Source organism: Ceratotherium simum, chromosome 12 (assembly GCF_057802395.1).
Source record: "Ceratotherium simum simum isolate JZ-2026a chromosome 12, ASM5780239v1, whole genome shotgun sequence".
Taxonomy (NCBI): Eukaryota; Metazoa; Chordata; class Mammalia; order Perissodactyla; family Rhinocerotidae; genus Ceratotherium; species Ceratotherium simum.
In genome coordinates, this window is record NC_141911.1 from 41,228,860 (window position 1) to 41,244,369 (window position 15,510).

The window sequence follows — 15,510 nt, forward strand, 5'->3', positions numbered from 1 at the left end:
AGAGGCCTTTTAGTTCTACCCTTCCTTCAAGCAGTGGATCTTTTCATAAAGGTTTGCTGTCCCTCTCCAAGTAGTACAAAGCTTTCACTTTATTTGAAAGAAGAGTCTAGGGATGCAGGTCGTGTTTCTTGCCTTTTCGTCCAGCATCAATTACCATTGCACACCTCTTCCTCCAACAGGGACTTTCTTGAGTCTTCTGCCCTGTGCTTAGTCTTTCCTGTGAACACCTAGTGGAAGCCTGAAGAAAAGAACTTGCAAGTGAGTGCAGATCCTTTTGTGCCTGGAGCTCCCAGTTATTCTAAATTGATACACTAGCCTGTACTCAGCCTTTATGAATTTGTTAAGTAATCTTAGCTGATTTCTTCGTATCCACCTTTATGGCAGTCACCTCTTCTACTCACACCCTCTTGTAGGCAGCGGTTCTGCTTCTCTATGGAGAGGATTGTCACTCCTTGGAATTCAACTTTTTTGTCTTGTGACCTCGCCTCTCTGATGGGTTCAAGAAAAGTTACAATTTTATTGATTATCCAGTTTTTTCTCATTATTAGAATGGCAGCAACCTTCTCTAGCAGCATTTTACAACCTAAGCATAAGCTCAACACCCTCATATTTCTTTAAACATATTAACATGGTCATTTTATAATCTGTGTCTGATAACGTGTCAGTCAAGTTTCGAACAAACGTAAATCCCCTGCTAGGAAATACATACACACCCACACATGCAGATTTGCTACAGGAAATTGGCTTATGCAATTTGGGGAGCCGTTAAGCAGTCTGTGTAAGGCTCTTTGCTTTTGAATCTGGAGCTTTACGTCTGTAGGGCAAGAATGGAAGATCATAAGCAGATTGGAACTCACCAGCATGAGCTGGAATCCCGCAAGGGTGAACTGAAACACGGGTCCGTTCTTGTTGCCTCTGACATTAGTGATAAGGGAATGCTGCAGAAGCTGGGGTCCTTTCTCACAGAACTATATACACATGCTGCACCCAGAAAACAGAAAAGCTAAAGAAGAATGGGGGGAAAGGAGAGCAATTGCAGGCCTAACTGATGCTTCACATCAAGAGCTAAGTCAGCCAAGCAACATCGTGTGTGCACTACAAAATGGGTGCTGCTTCCTTCCTGCCTTCCCAATCCCAAGGACCTCTCTGTAGCCTCTGCTAACAGGAAACATTCAAGAAAGGGAATTCTGGGAAAAGCACTTCAACCTAGCCAAACTGACATATTACAAAGCCACCAGAGATAGCTCCACAGACTGAATTTATTATAGGACTGTTTTACAAACCATATTGTTCCATTAGTTCTTACTCTTGGTACTTTTTCCCTTATGTATTTTGTTATTTTTGACAGTGGACTGTTCATTTTCCTTAGAATTTTATTTGTGGGAATTCTTATAGGCTTGGTTGGAAGTTTAATTTTTGCAGAGTGTATTTTTATTCGCTTCTTCCAGGAACCCGGGATATTACTGGGAAGGGATTATTCTCCGCTGAATTCTTGGCTTGAGATTTTTGGATTACACATGTTATGTGATTTCAGGTGCAAACCCATAATGAGGACTGAGTTGTGGATCCAAATTCTTTGCATCTTCCCCACCTTTTTTTCAGTGCCACTTTTGACAAATTTGATTTTTCTAGCAGTTCTTTGGGGTTGAGAACAGATCGACATTCAGTCGACCTTTACACTAAGAGTATAGCTTTTTAGCCAGCCCTGGTGGTCTAGTGGCTAAGATTCAGTGCCCTCTCTTCTGCGGCCCAGGTTCATTTCTGGTCAGGGAACCACACCACCCCCCTGTCAGTTGTCATACTGTGGTGGCTGCGTGTTGCTGTGATGCTGAAAGCTATGTCACTGGTATTTCAAATACCAGCAGGGCCACCCATGGTGGACAGGTTTCAGCAGAGCTTCCAGACTAAGACAGACTAGGAAGAAGGACCTGGCCACCCACTTCTGAAAAAATTGGCCATGAAAACCCTATGAATAGCAGTGGAGCATTGTCTGATACAGTACGAGAAGGTGAGAGGATGGTGCAAAAAGACCAGGCAGGGTTCCGCTCTGCTGTTCACAGGGTCACTGGGAGTCGGAATCAACTTGACAGCACTAACAACAAATAGCCTTCTAGGTCCCAGAGTCATGTTGGGGAAGGGAGGAAATATATTTTGTTAAGATCCATACATTAGCTTGTCCCTGGGTTTTATTTCAGTTCCCCATTTTGATATTCACAGAAAGAAAAGTCTTAAAGGAAATATTTTTAAAAGCATAATTGAGAGTAAAAATATACTATACCTTAGCTATGCAGATCTCAGGAAATGAGCAATTTGATACAATCTTATTTCTAGATATTTCAGGGTTAACTTGTAACTTAAATATTAAAATTTGAACTATTTTAAGTGAAAATATTTCTAAAATATTTCCCTGTCATCTTTAACAGAAAATACCAAGCATAATTCAACTTTTTTTGCTTACTCAGAATAATCATTGTAAGTATTCTTGAACTTCTAATCATAACAATAATCCTACAAGGCAGGTAATATTAAAATTACTTGTAAAAAACCCAAGGAACACTAAATTGAAGTTCTGAGAGCACTAGGGAGTAAGAAATGATGAAAATATTCCCAGAGGATCATTTTGATTATGCGTAAGGTCCACAATTATTATGTTTTGGATATGTTCTCTTATTGGTGTCTTTTGACGATAGTCAGTCTTGACTTTAGTGATCACTGAAGTGAAATGCTAACAGCTTATATTTATTGAGTGCTTATATTTGCCTGCGTAATTCTAACTGCTATAATCCTCACAAAAACTTTATGTGGTTGGTGCTATTTTTATTCCCATTGTATAGTTAAACTGAGGTACAGGGAAGTTAAGTAACTTGTTCAAGACCACACAGTTAATATGTAAAAATGTTGAAATATGAGACCAGGAAGTTATGACTCTGGAGCCTGCACTTTTAATAGCACACTATGCTGCCCTTCACAGTGAGTAGATGAATGGACGTGGGAGCTATTCGCCACTTCTGGAGGCAGAGCACCTGTATTGTTTTCTTTTCATTACCTTTCTATTTGCAAAGATTTTAAGAAAATTTGCAAGATGAGGACAGTGAACAACTATATATATTCTTCATCTAGACTCACTATTTTTTAATCCTTTGCTTCTCTATTTCTTTCTCTTTGAGCAATTTGCAGACATCATAATCATTCAAATCTGTTTGTTGTGTCTCCTAAGAACAAAGATACTCTCTTATCTTATGTATGGCCCCTTATCAGATTTCTATAGTTATCTGAAGAGTAGCCTTTATAGCCTTATGTTTTTTTAAAACTGGGATCCGATGAAGGATAACTCACTGCATTTAGATGTTGTACTTTATTAGTCCCTAATCTAGAGCAGGTTCCTATCCCTTTTTTCTTTCATGACATTGACTTGTTTTTAGTGCAGGCCAGTTATTTTTGCGGATTGTCCCTCAATTTGAATTTGTTGGATTGCTTGCTCCTGATTAGATGCAGGTAAAACATTTTTGAAAGGAGCCCTAGGGGCCGGCCTGGTGGCGCCGTGGTGAAGTGTGCGCGCTCCACTTCGGCAGCCTGGGTTTTGTGGGTTTGGGTCCCGGGCACGCATCAACGCACTGCTTGTCAAGCCATGCTGTAGCGGCGTTCCATATAAAGTAGAGGAAGATGGGCTCGGCCAATCTTCCTCAGCAAAAAAAAAAAAAAAAAATCCTCCAGTGGCATCCCACTGCACACAGAATAAAAACAAAATTTCTTCCTAAGGCTTCTATGTATTTCTCCAATCTTACCTCCCACCACTGTCTTTCTTGCTGCCGTGCTTTAGCCTTTGTCCACCAACGCACTAAGGTTATTTGTATCTTAGAGCCCTTGCTCTTGGAATTTTCTCTCCCTAGGATGCTTGTCCTTGGATATTTGTATAGAGGATTCCTTCTCATCTTCCAGATCTTAGCTTGAAGTTCTTCCGTGTTCGCCCCTCCAAACAAGCCCACTCACTCTTCATAATATCTTTCTGTCTTAGTTTTCTTCACAGCATTATTATCAATCTTCCCCACCACCCCTGAAACATAGAGTCTGTAAGATTGGAGGCCTTGACTGTCTTATTTACTGCCATTCCCTCAACCCTTGAACAGACCTCATTATAGATGGTAAATAAGTGTTTGTTGAATGAATCGAGAAATGAATGAATGAATAAATCATATACAGCACAGCAGAATATCAGGTGTGATATATATGCATCGAGGGATTTTTTTGTTTTTGCCACATGTCCAGGTACTATCACTATTATTGTTTTTTAATTTTATTTTTTGTGCGTGTGAGAATGGAGGGGTCAGTGTTACTTCCAGGTTCAAATTCCTTTTGAAAACATTAGGATTCTGGAAGACTGTCTTTCAATAGCTAAATTTTTATTGTTTTTGTAGATAAAATTAGTTATACCTATGGAGAGTCTGGATGGTTGTGGAGGCTATAAACAAGATGAGTGCTCACTCTGAAAGCACTGGTGAAGGCTTCCTCTAACATCGGGTCATGTGCCTTGAAGGAGATACCGAATGGGAGATATGGAGCTAGAAGACGGCCTTGCCTTGTGCTGCTGGTTACTCAAAGGCTACTTTTCTACTTGTGAGACCAGTTTTGAAGAGAGGACTGTGTTACTTAATAATACTACTCATGCCTCTAAAAAGTTTAGATATTAAACAAGAATCTGTTTTAGTTATACTTACGTCTTCCATTTTCTGTGAAACAGGCTTAAAGCAGAGAGTTGTCCAAAAATAACACAATACAGGTCCCAAGAAAAATATTCTCTGAATTATTCATGTATAATTTAATTCAAATCAATAGTAAATAGGATCAAGAACCCTGCATCTTTCAAGTGAAAAAAACTACATATAATAAAGCCTAGTATCCATATGGTAGTGGACACAGAAGACAGGTAATAAAATGGGATTCAGTCAGTCTTTTGCCTTTGTTTACATATTTGGTCATTTTCTATCATGTGGACAAATATTATCTGAGTTTTTAAATTTGTTTTAGATGTTTAGGCTTCCCCTAGAATGTTTTGTTTGGCAAATCAGTTTTCTTTTTAGCCCTCCACGTTCTTAGTTATAAATAAGTCTAGACATAATCCTGAAAATTTTTATTACTTCTTCAAATTTCAGTAATGGTTAAGGAAAAGAAGCTAATTTAAAATTTTTCTGAATTAAAAAAAATGGCTGCTGTGGAAAATGTCATCACTAAACACTACAGAATATTTCTGACTCTTTTCACAGTACTGAGATAATTAAGAAAGAACTACTTACCTAAAAATAAAAAGTTAAAAAACAATAAAAATAATTGTCAACTAAAGCTACCACAGGCAAAATGTAATATAGATATGTGTGTATATATACATATATGTATATATAATATATACATATATAATGTGTATATATATATAATTATAATATATACGTATGTGTATATATATATCTTTTTCTCTGAATCCTAGGTTCATGACAGAATGCTATTAATTTTGTGGCAAATTGGTTATGAGTATTATTGTGAGAACCACATTCCTACTCTATTTCCCTGAGTAAGTGTTTGGAAAGCCAAAAAGGTTGACTCAGCTAGGGCTGGATGCAACCATCATCAACTCATCAAATTCACTAATAAATGGGCATTTAAAATAGTCCAGACATGTTAAGTACTTTTGGCCTAAGTACTAATGAGCTAGATCATCCTCTGCCTATACCACTCCCGGGTGTTAGGCTAGACATTTACAGAGTTGTCAGAGGTCACAGTGTGCTCCCTCTGTGATGACAGCCCTAGTGGCCTACTCTTGGGGGGGCATGAGCCTTGGGTGTCTTTCTAGCTGTGAAGAGGGTCAACTTTCTTAGGTCAACCCCCTTTGGGATAAATACCACGTATTTGTGAGGCAGAGGTAGTGGTCAGGGAGAAATTTTTTTCCTTGTAAACCTAACTGGCCTAATATTGAATACAGAGAAATATGTGCACAGATTTTAAGAAAATAACCTTTGAGATATGTCAATGTGGATCCCCCCAAATCATCTTTCTTTCTACGCAGAGAATCTAACATAATGAAATATTGTCAACACGTTTCCGCAGTTTCACAGTTTTATTCTCTTTCTTCTCCAACATTCTATTTTAAAAATTGTCAATCCCACAGAAAAGTTGAAACAATAGGATAGTGGACACTTGTATATCCTCTGTCTATGTTAAAAATTGATAAATTTTGCCACATTGGACTATTTTAAAGTAAGTTTCAGACATCATGACTATTATACTTGAAGATGCACCTCCTGGGAATTAAGGACATCCTTCCATTGTACCATTATCACGCCTAAGACAATTAACAGTAGCTCCATATTTTAATCTAACATCTAGTTCATATTCAAATTTCCTCAGTTGCCACCCCAAAACATCTTTTATAGCATTTTTTGTTTTTTAATCAGGATCCAATCAAGGTTTATGAGTTGAAATAGGTGGTTAATCTTCAATCTTTTAAAATCTAGAAGAGTACCCACCCCCAGTCCTTTTACTCATAACATTTATTTTTAATACCTGTCCAAAAAGTGTATCTTGCTGGCAAAAAGATTTGTAGTGCCCATGCTATTTTTTAAAAAAATTTTTCACTCAAATGTATATCTACTAGGGCCTTTTAACCCATGGTATTTATCTTTGTCTATACTATGTTATTTTGTATTTTTCATAAGTAGCTATATAATAGCCTCTACTTGTTTTATGCATATGTTTTCTTTCCCTAAATAGATTCTGAATGCTGTATAGGGAGTAGGTTTTGATATCTTTTTATAGATAAACTATTTTATGACTCTGTTTTAAAACCTTATTTTTCAGGTATTCTCATAGACAGTTGATATTATATGTTGAAGTCATCTTTTTGGAGGGCAATTTCAAAGGTATCTATCAAAATTTAAAATATATACATATTTATATACCCTTTGACTAACAATTTTGTACTTAGGAATTTTTCCAACAGAAATATTTGTCAAAATCAATAAGGATATATAGATAGTGATTGTAACATTATTATAATAGTCAAAAATTATTAATAATCTAAAGGTAGATTCATAGGTGGCTGATTAAATCACAGTAAATCTACAAAATGGAAAACTGTGCAGTTGAGAAAAATGAGGAAGATTTCAAAATACCCACAAAAAAAGATATTCATGAAATATTAAGTGGCATATTGCCTAATCCCATTTTGTTTAAAATGTTTTAGACGTGCATATATATTTTTTATATGTTTAATGGGTGCATAGATATGCTTTTACATACATTACATACATTTGTATATGCATGGGAAAATGTCTTAAAGGTAAAAGTTTTAATAGAAGTAATTGTGTGTACTTAAGATTAAGTTTTCTTAATTTAAGAAATTTAAGATTTATTTTCTACAGCTGACAATTTTGGAAGATGGGGAGAGAAGAATTCTTTCCTTTTTACTTTGTAAACTTCATGTTTTATATTTTTCAATGAGGTCATATTGCTTTTATAACTAAAAAATCTAACAAAGATTTTAACATTTGTCGTATCAAAATAAATTATATCATATGTCAACCTACTAAAACAGAAATGAGTTTAAGAGGCAAAGCGTTTATTTGGGATCAAAGAATTGCAATTCTAGGAGCACAGATTCAGGTAGAAACCCAAACAGTGTCCTGCTAGGGAGTAAAAGTCGGAGGCTTTTAAAGGCAAAGAAGGGAGGTTATATTACAAAGAATTTTAATTTTAATTGGAGTTGGAGGCAGAAGCTAGTCTTGGCTAAACATTGATTGACTATTGATTCTATCTTCAGAAAGTCCACAATCCTCAGTCTTGGTGATCAGGATGTTCGTTCTGCTGATTTCTCAAACAATTGCTCGTAAAACAATTGCCATTTTGGTCCAGTCCAGAGGTTTGGCCCAGTCCAAGGCTCAAGACAGCAAGGCAATTTCTCTGGAAAGGCAGCTCTAACTCCATTTTAAAATGGCTCCACTTAAGTCAATTTTGACACATATATCAAAATTATTTCCGGAGAATTTAGAGATAATGTAAAAGTCCAATCTTTTAAAGAAAATAGAAATAAGTAATTTAAAGGAAAAAATAAAGAAGAGACTTTTACAAATGTTATATTTCCATATGTAAACCAATAACCACCCTAATTAAAAACTTTGTGCTTATTTATATATAGTTTTTAATGTTTGGTTAGGAAGTTTTGCTAAAGCAAATTAAGCAATAGTTAGCTTTTCAAAGAGTTTCAAAAACAAAATGGAAAAGTGCTGGGGACCTGTTGCATCCTAAGAACTTCTTTGCTTATGTTTTTAAAAAGTCAGAAAGAAGGAAAGGAGGCCCCTGGCCGATGGTTCTCCGGCTAGAACATGGTAAAACAGGAAATGTTTAGAAGAGGGCCAGCGTCAGGGAGACTGGGGCTATGAGGGACAAGGCAGGAGGAAATATCTGGAAGGCAGGTTATTGTGCTACCAAGTAGTCTCTTCCTCTTTCTGTCTGGATACATGCAAGAGCCTTAGAAAAGAAAGAACCAGAGCAGCCATTTGAAAAGGAACATCTGGTAGACCAGCTACCTTCTCAGGCCTTTGGTGGGTGTCCCTGTTAAGGGGGAAAGCACTGTGGCTTTTGACACCAACCTGGCACCAAAAGCCCTGGGAGGGCCTAAGATAGAAAGAAGACTCGGGGTTAATTGGGGAGAAACCAAGCTTGGAGAAGCCAATTAGATTTCAACCAAGAGGTCATTATTAACAGGGAAGAAAAACTGAGAAAAGAACTTAGTTGCTCATATTTCTTTAACTGTTATGCTAATTTTGCTTTCAATGTAAACTTAGCATTTAGAAATACCAGTTAATCTTTTCATGTAGATTTTTTTTTCCCTAAATGAGGAGCTCTATTTTGTCGTGATGATGGTTTTTAGAAGCATAATTGAATGGAATAATATGCTAACATCTTCACTCCAGTAAACCACACCTGTGAATGGCCTCATCTTGAAAACCATGAGGTCACACTCCAACCATAACTCCTATTACAGAAGGCCTGGTTTAGGATGGGTCAAGGACATTCCCTCTGATTTCTAATTTCCTCTTCAACTGTACCAGGCTGAGCAAATTAAGCAGCCAACGCCCAAACTGTTCTCATCACACCTATATTTTAGCAGCAATAAAAAGAATTGTGGATTACCCTCCCATCCTATTTCTTCCAGTTCTCCTGGGCCCCACGTGGGGTACACTTATAATCAGGACTCTCCCCCTGCAGTGAGGTAGCAGGAGATGGAATGGTTAGGGGAGGCTCTGAATCAATGCGCAGCAGAGCTGGGCCTAGTCTGGTTGCTATTTGCATGAAGGCTGAGGAGCACAGTTAATTCTAGGCATTGCCCTAAACAGGCAAGATTGCCATGTGCAGAGGCTGGTGTATCAAGTCAGCCTGCGACTTGCTTGGCCACCACAGTGTGTGTTCTTTATTTGTGTGTGTGTGTGTGTATACGATTATTTTAACCTTGAGAATGAGGAAATCACAGAGTATTCATCATTTACAAATAGAGATTGTATAAGGTAGACTTGGTTTTTCACTGCATCTTTTACTTTTTAAAGTTTGGACCAGCCTTCCTCAGGTCAGCCTTCTGCTAGTTTGCTGCAGTTTCCCAAAGGTTGGCTGCTGTTGTGCATGTTGTCCAGTTCAAACTGTAGAAGTCCCTCATTCTATCTAGGCGCTCAGTGTCCAGCTGACCTCTGACCTAGGCTATGTATTCTGTTCCAAGGTGGTACCTCCCGCCCCCTCTGCCTGAGAGTGTGGTGCTAGCTCTTAGGTTGTGTTGGATTTGAACAGGTTCAGAACTCACTTGCTGTATTCTGGGCCCTTTTTTTTCAATCTGTTTCTGTTTTAAGGTATTTCCTGCACACTTGAACAGCTTTTTGTACTTGCAGTGATACTTGGTTAAGGAAAGGTGGCACCCTTTAACTTTATTCTCTCCTTGCTGGCTGACAGGAACAGTAGAAAATGAATTGCTGCTTCCTCTTGTTCACCAGCATTTTTTTTCCTGCAGCTAGGGCTACTAATCAGCGTATTAACAATACTTGCTAAATTTACATAGTGTGTGAGTGATCCAGTTTCTCTACATCCTCGCCAGCATTTGGTATTGTCACTATTTTTTTATTTTAGTTGTTTGTTTGTTTTTTTTTGTGAGGAAGATCAGCCCTGAGCTAACATCCATGCTAATCCTCCTCTTTTTGCTGAGGAAGACTGGCTCTGAGCTAACATCTATTGCCAATCCTCCTCCTTTTTTTTTTTCCCCCAAAGCCTCAGTAGATAGTTGTATGTCATAGTTGCACATCCTTCTAGTTGCTGTATGTGGGACGCGGCCTCAGCATGGCTGGAGAAGCAGTGAGTCGGTGCACACCCGGGATCCGAACCCGGGCCACCAGTAGCGGAGCGCACACACTCAACCGCTAAGCCACGGGGCCGGCCCTATTTTAGTTGTTTTGACAGGTATGTAGTGATATCTCACTGTGTTTTAATTTGCATTCCCTAACAGCTAATGATGCTGAACATCTTTTCATGTGCCTATCTGCCATCTATATATCCTCTTCAGTGAAGTGTCTGTTCATGTCTTTTGCCCATTTCTTAGTTGGATGTTTTTGTGTTTTTTTCCTGTTGAGTTTAGAGAATTCTTTATGTATCTAGATACTACTCCTTGGCTGCGTATGTGCTTTGCAAATGTTTTCTCCCACTCTGTAGCTTGTCTATTCATCCTCTTCACTGGGTTTTCACAGAACAAAAGTTTTAAATTTCATGAGGCCCAGTTTATCAATTTTTTCCTTTTATGGATTGTGCTTTTGGTGTCAAGTCTAAGAATTCTTGGCCTAGCCCTACATCCTAAAGATTTTTGTCTGTGTGTAGACTTACATTTTTCACCAAATTTGGAAGTTTTCAGATATGATTTCTTCAAATGCTCTTTCAGCTCCACTGTCTTTCTCTGATCCTTGTGCAACTACAATGATATGAATGTTGAATCTTGTTATTGTCCCACAAGTACTGTTACTGTCTCAAGTTCCCTGCTTCTGTCCTCTGTCTTCTTCGTTCTACTATTGAGCCCATCCAGTGAGCTTTTTATTTCTGTTATTGTATTTTTCAGTTCTATAATTTCTATTTGGTTCTTTTTATATAACTCCTGTTTCTTTGCAGGGATTTTCTATTTTTTCATTTGTTTCAGAGAATTTGTTATTGATGAAGCATTTTTTATGATTCTTGCTTTAAAATCCTTCTCAGATAATTCCTGCCTTTGATTTTTCTTGGGGTTGATGTCAGTTGATTGTCTTTTCTTATTCAAATTGTGACTTTCTTGGTTCTTGGTATGGTGGTGATTTTCAATTGTATCCTAGGCAATTTGCCAATTATGTTAGGATCCTCTGGGTCCCATTGAAATCTTTTATTTTAGCAGGCATTCACCCTGTTTAGGTTTAGTATGCAGATCCCAGTTCTGATGGCAGTTTAGTTCCTAGAGCCTTTGTGGTGTTATTTTAGTTGGCTTGGATTGTCAGTGTCTGGGGTTCCCAATGCTCCCTGCTGGCACTGGCTGAGGGGATAGAAGGGTTGTCAGCAGGACTGGATGCTGAGTGACTCTTGGTGAGGAGGGATATGGTAGGATGCTCCTGTCAGTGCCCCCTGGATGCTTCGATGTCTCTGGGCAAAAGAGAGTCTTGGGCCCATGGGAATAAAGAGGCTTCTTGGACCAGGCTGCTTGCTGTAGCCAGGTCTCTCCTGCCAGTTCTGCCCACCCACTTCAGATTCTCTTGGCAGAAAAGGGAAGTCTCAGGTCCTGCAGGGAAGGAAAGTACCTCCCCTAGCTCAGGGCTCCCAATTGATCCCCCTTGCCTGTGGAGTTGGGCTTGCCTGATGTTGTCAGAGGAACTCCTGTCCAATATGGAGGAGGAATGAGCCTACCTGTTCTGACTTCCATTGCTAGGTTGGGAGTTGGGAAACGATGTGTCTGGCTGGCCTTCTTCTGTTGGGGGGGTGGGGGATGCAAGATGCCCTGCCACTGTGCTGTTCCTCTCATCCTGGAGTTCCAAACCAGCTTGCCTTCTTCTTACCACTTTTCAGAGTTCTCCATTAGTTGTATCTCACGCCATTTCCAGAGTTTATAATTGAGCAGGAAAAAATGATTCTACGGCATCTTGTCCAGACTGGAGTCTCTGTGTGTGTTTTCTGTCTTATATTGTCTCTTTTCAAGATGTTGGGCTGGGACATAGAGAGACAGAAAGCTGTTTATGTAGCAGGCACACATTAGTTAAAGTAAGGGAAGAGTTACTTCTCATTGGTTTAGAATTTGATAATTTACCTCTTGTAAGTTTATTTCCTGAAGATTGTCCCTGCATTTTCCTCAAAACATTATTTTCCCCAAGCAACCCTTTTTGCCCTTGCACAAGTTTGTACAACGGTTTCTGCTCACAGTACTCTGGAAGACCACAGGATGCGCTGAACAGTGAGAATTATCCTTTCTATCTTGTCCCACTTCACCTTCACCTGCACTTAGCCAAGCTGTGGGCAAAGTTTCTAGAAAGCAACAGCAACCTCAGTACTTACCAGGTTTAACAATCCCCAAACTTTAAAGTAACTACAGATCTCATAGTTGTAAAATAACATAGACATAACAGGTAATCAATAATTATCAGTTGAATGAATGAATCATAATTCTCATTTCCATTTTTATTTTCTTAGCGTATCTAAATCCCTGTTTTTCTCAAGTTTAGATAATCATTTATTCATAATTCAATTGACTGTATGTTGGAACTAGGTCATGTGCTCTGTCTGTGTGTTTTCCCGGCTTCCTTTACTTCCCTTCATGCAAGGGACATCTACCAGTCCGTTTCATTGAACTCCTTGTGAATGATGAAGCTCGCACATGTGTAAGCATAAGCAAGCAATTGGCTTTAGGAATATGGAGAAAGACATTCATTAAAAGGAACAATCAGCAAAGCTGGGGAGTTGGAGGAGCTAGATTTCCCTCCTCCCCACTCCAAAGCCTAAGGATGCTCTCAGGGACCCTTTCAGTTTAGTGTGTGTACAGTCTGGGTGTGATGCTCACGTGATTCTTATCAAAGACTCAGAGACTAGGAATTGACATCTGAACTTCAGCTTCCCAAGAATTCATATTCAACCTCAAATGGAATGTTACTGAACACACCACACTTCATTTTACCTGTGGGATACTGCCCTTGAGGCACTCATAATGCAGTCATGCCATCAAAATGAACCCTCACTGAACACCCCAACTCCTATCACAGGATGCCTGGCATTTTGTTGTTATTGCTTATTCAATCATATCTCTTACCCATTCTAGACTGTAAGCAATGGGTGAAGAGAACTGCACTAATTATCCTATCCATTTCCTTTCCAGTAACTAACACAGTGTCTGATACAGAATAGGTGTTGTTATTTAATAATTAACCTTTCCAGACACTGGTGGGGGTGAAAAGGAGTAAAAAAATGTGCAAGAACAGGTTGTTTCCCCAAGAACTTACAACTTTGGTGAAGAATATTAATGAGGAAATAACTAACAGTAGTGTAAGTCATTAAACTAGATGCTAGGAAGAGATTAAAATTATCAGCCCTGGTAGTCTCCAACACAGGGAAGTTAATTGCTAATTTATGGGATCAAGGAAAGCTTTATAAAGGAAGCGGTTTTCAGCTGCATCTGGAAATAATGCATTCTAGTATACGGTAGATTCTGTCTCTAGAGTGCATCCCCCTTTTCCGGACTTCTATTCTTTTTCCTGAAAGGAGAAATTTTTACAAAGTCTTCCTGTTACTAAGGGTCTGCTTCCTGCGGAAAGTCCTGAATAGCGTTCAATGATTTAAAAACAAGAACCTCTATATGATAATAATGGATCCAGATCTGGGTGTTTAAGTCTGGGAGGAAAATATTAACCAAATTTTCAACCCAAATACTCTTCCAGGACCTTTGGGAGTCTCTCTGTTTTGGTTTAAACAGTTTGTTTTTGGCTCATAAGTAATCTCAGATGGTAGCAGCATTTCTAATTAGATCTTAGTCCTGCTGACTGTATTTCATTTAGGGGTGTGAACATTTTCTTTCTTAATTGGATTCATAGTGTTTTTGAATTTGCCAATGACCAAGAGAAATGATATAGACTTCAGTAATTGGATTTTCCAACTGAAGGGTTATTAACTCTCTCAAGAAGAGAGAATATATAGCAAATCCATTTAAACTCTATTATTTTCTTATAATGGGACTGCACATTTTCATAAAATATTTTGCTAAAATATCACATGTTTTTGGGCTATCTCACTGATCTTCGCTAGGAACCTGGTTGAAAAGGTGGGAAAGAGGGAAATCATGTTATTTTTATTTAAATGATTTCTTCAGCCCAGAAAGGTTAAGCGACTTGCTGTTTATCACATAGCAGACCAGGAACAGAATCATTAACTGTATCCTGTCTTATGTGCTTGTTTTGTGGCTGTAAAGAGGTTTAGGGGCTGGCCCACTAGCATAGTGGTTAAGTTCGCACGCTCCTCTTTGGTTGCCTGGAGTTCGCAGGATTGGATCCCTGGTGCGGACGTACGCGCTGCTTATCAAGCCGGGCTGTGGCAGGCCTCCCACATATAAACTAGAGGAAGATGGGCACAGATGTTAGCCCAGGGCCAATCTTCCTCAGCAAAAAGAGGAAGATTAGCAACAGATGTTAGCTCAGGGCTAATCTTCCTCACCAAAAAACAAATGAACAAACGAAAAAACCTTTGCTCCTAATAATGGAGTTTTCACTAACCACTCAGAAAAGAGGGTGTGGAGGTGGGGATGAAGGAGTTAAACAAATGTCCTGAAAAAGGCAAGAGACGATGGGGAAGATGAAGGCTGTCTGAGGGAAGCAGGATTTCTTGGGGCAATCTCTAAGCCCATACATACTATTGGCCCATGCTACCAAAATGGTGGGCTGTGACCCTGGGGTGAGGGATAACTAAGAAAGAGCTGTAGCGTAGCTGACTACATGATGGTTGGTTGAATGAATTAAGCATTTCCAGGCCTTTTCTCCCTCCACATGAAGTAGTTAATGTCCCATTATCTTCAACCCAACTTGTTAGGGTCAAAACGTTTGTTGTCTGTACCTCATAATTAGCTCTCATCTACTCCTCGTAGTGCTATTTACACTGGCTTCTCCTCAAATAGATTGCAGTCTAGGGGCAAGGACCAAAGCTTGTAGATTTTATCTCTGTAGGATCTGGTACAATTCCTTCTACAGGTTAGAAAGTCAATAAGTACATTTGATGGTATTTCATTTAACTTAGATGTAAGGGATGTCCTTTGTGTTTATCTTCAGCTCAAGACAATTCCCATTTTTGAGGACTGATGCTCTCCCCTTTCCCACCTGTGAATCACTGGAAGAGGCACCAATAGCTATGCTTTCACTTTGAGATTCTCCCTGAAAGACCAAGTGGAGCCAATAAGATTCTCTGTCTTAGAGATTTGGAGTTTTGACCTAATTAAAAAAAGACATT

At 38.9% G+C, this 15,510-nt stretch overlaps 1 long non-coding RNA gene across 1 annotated transcript in view; it reads left to right on the forward strand.

The window, feature by feature from the left end:
* The window catches only part of LOC147915839 (uncharacterized), a 30,607-nt gene that overhangs the window by 2,907 nt on the left and 12,190 nt on the right, over window positions 1–15,510 (forward strand). The window contains exon 2 of the long non-coding RNA XR_015553744.1: window positions 6,847–6,908. This is a non-coding gene — a long non-coding RNA (uncharacterized LOC147915839). The remainder of the gene's footprint in view (window positions 1–6,846; window positions 6,909–15,510) is intronic.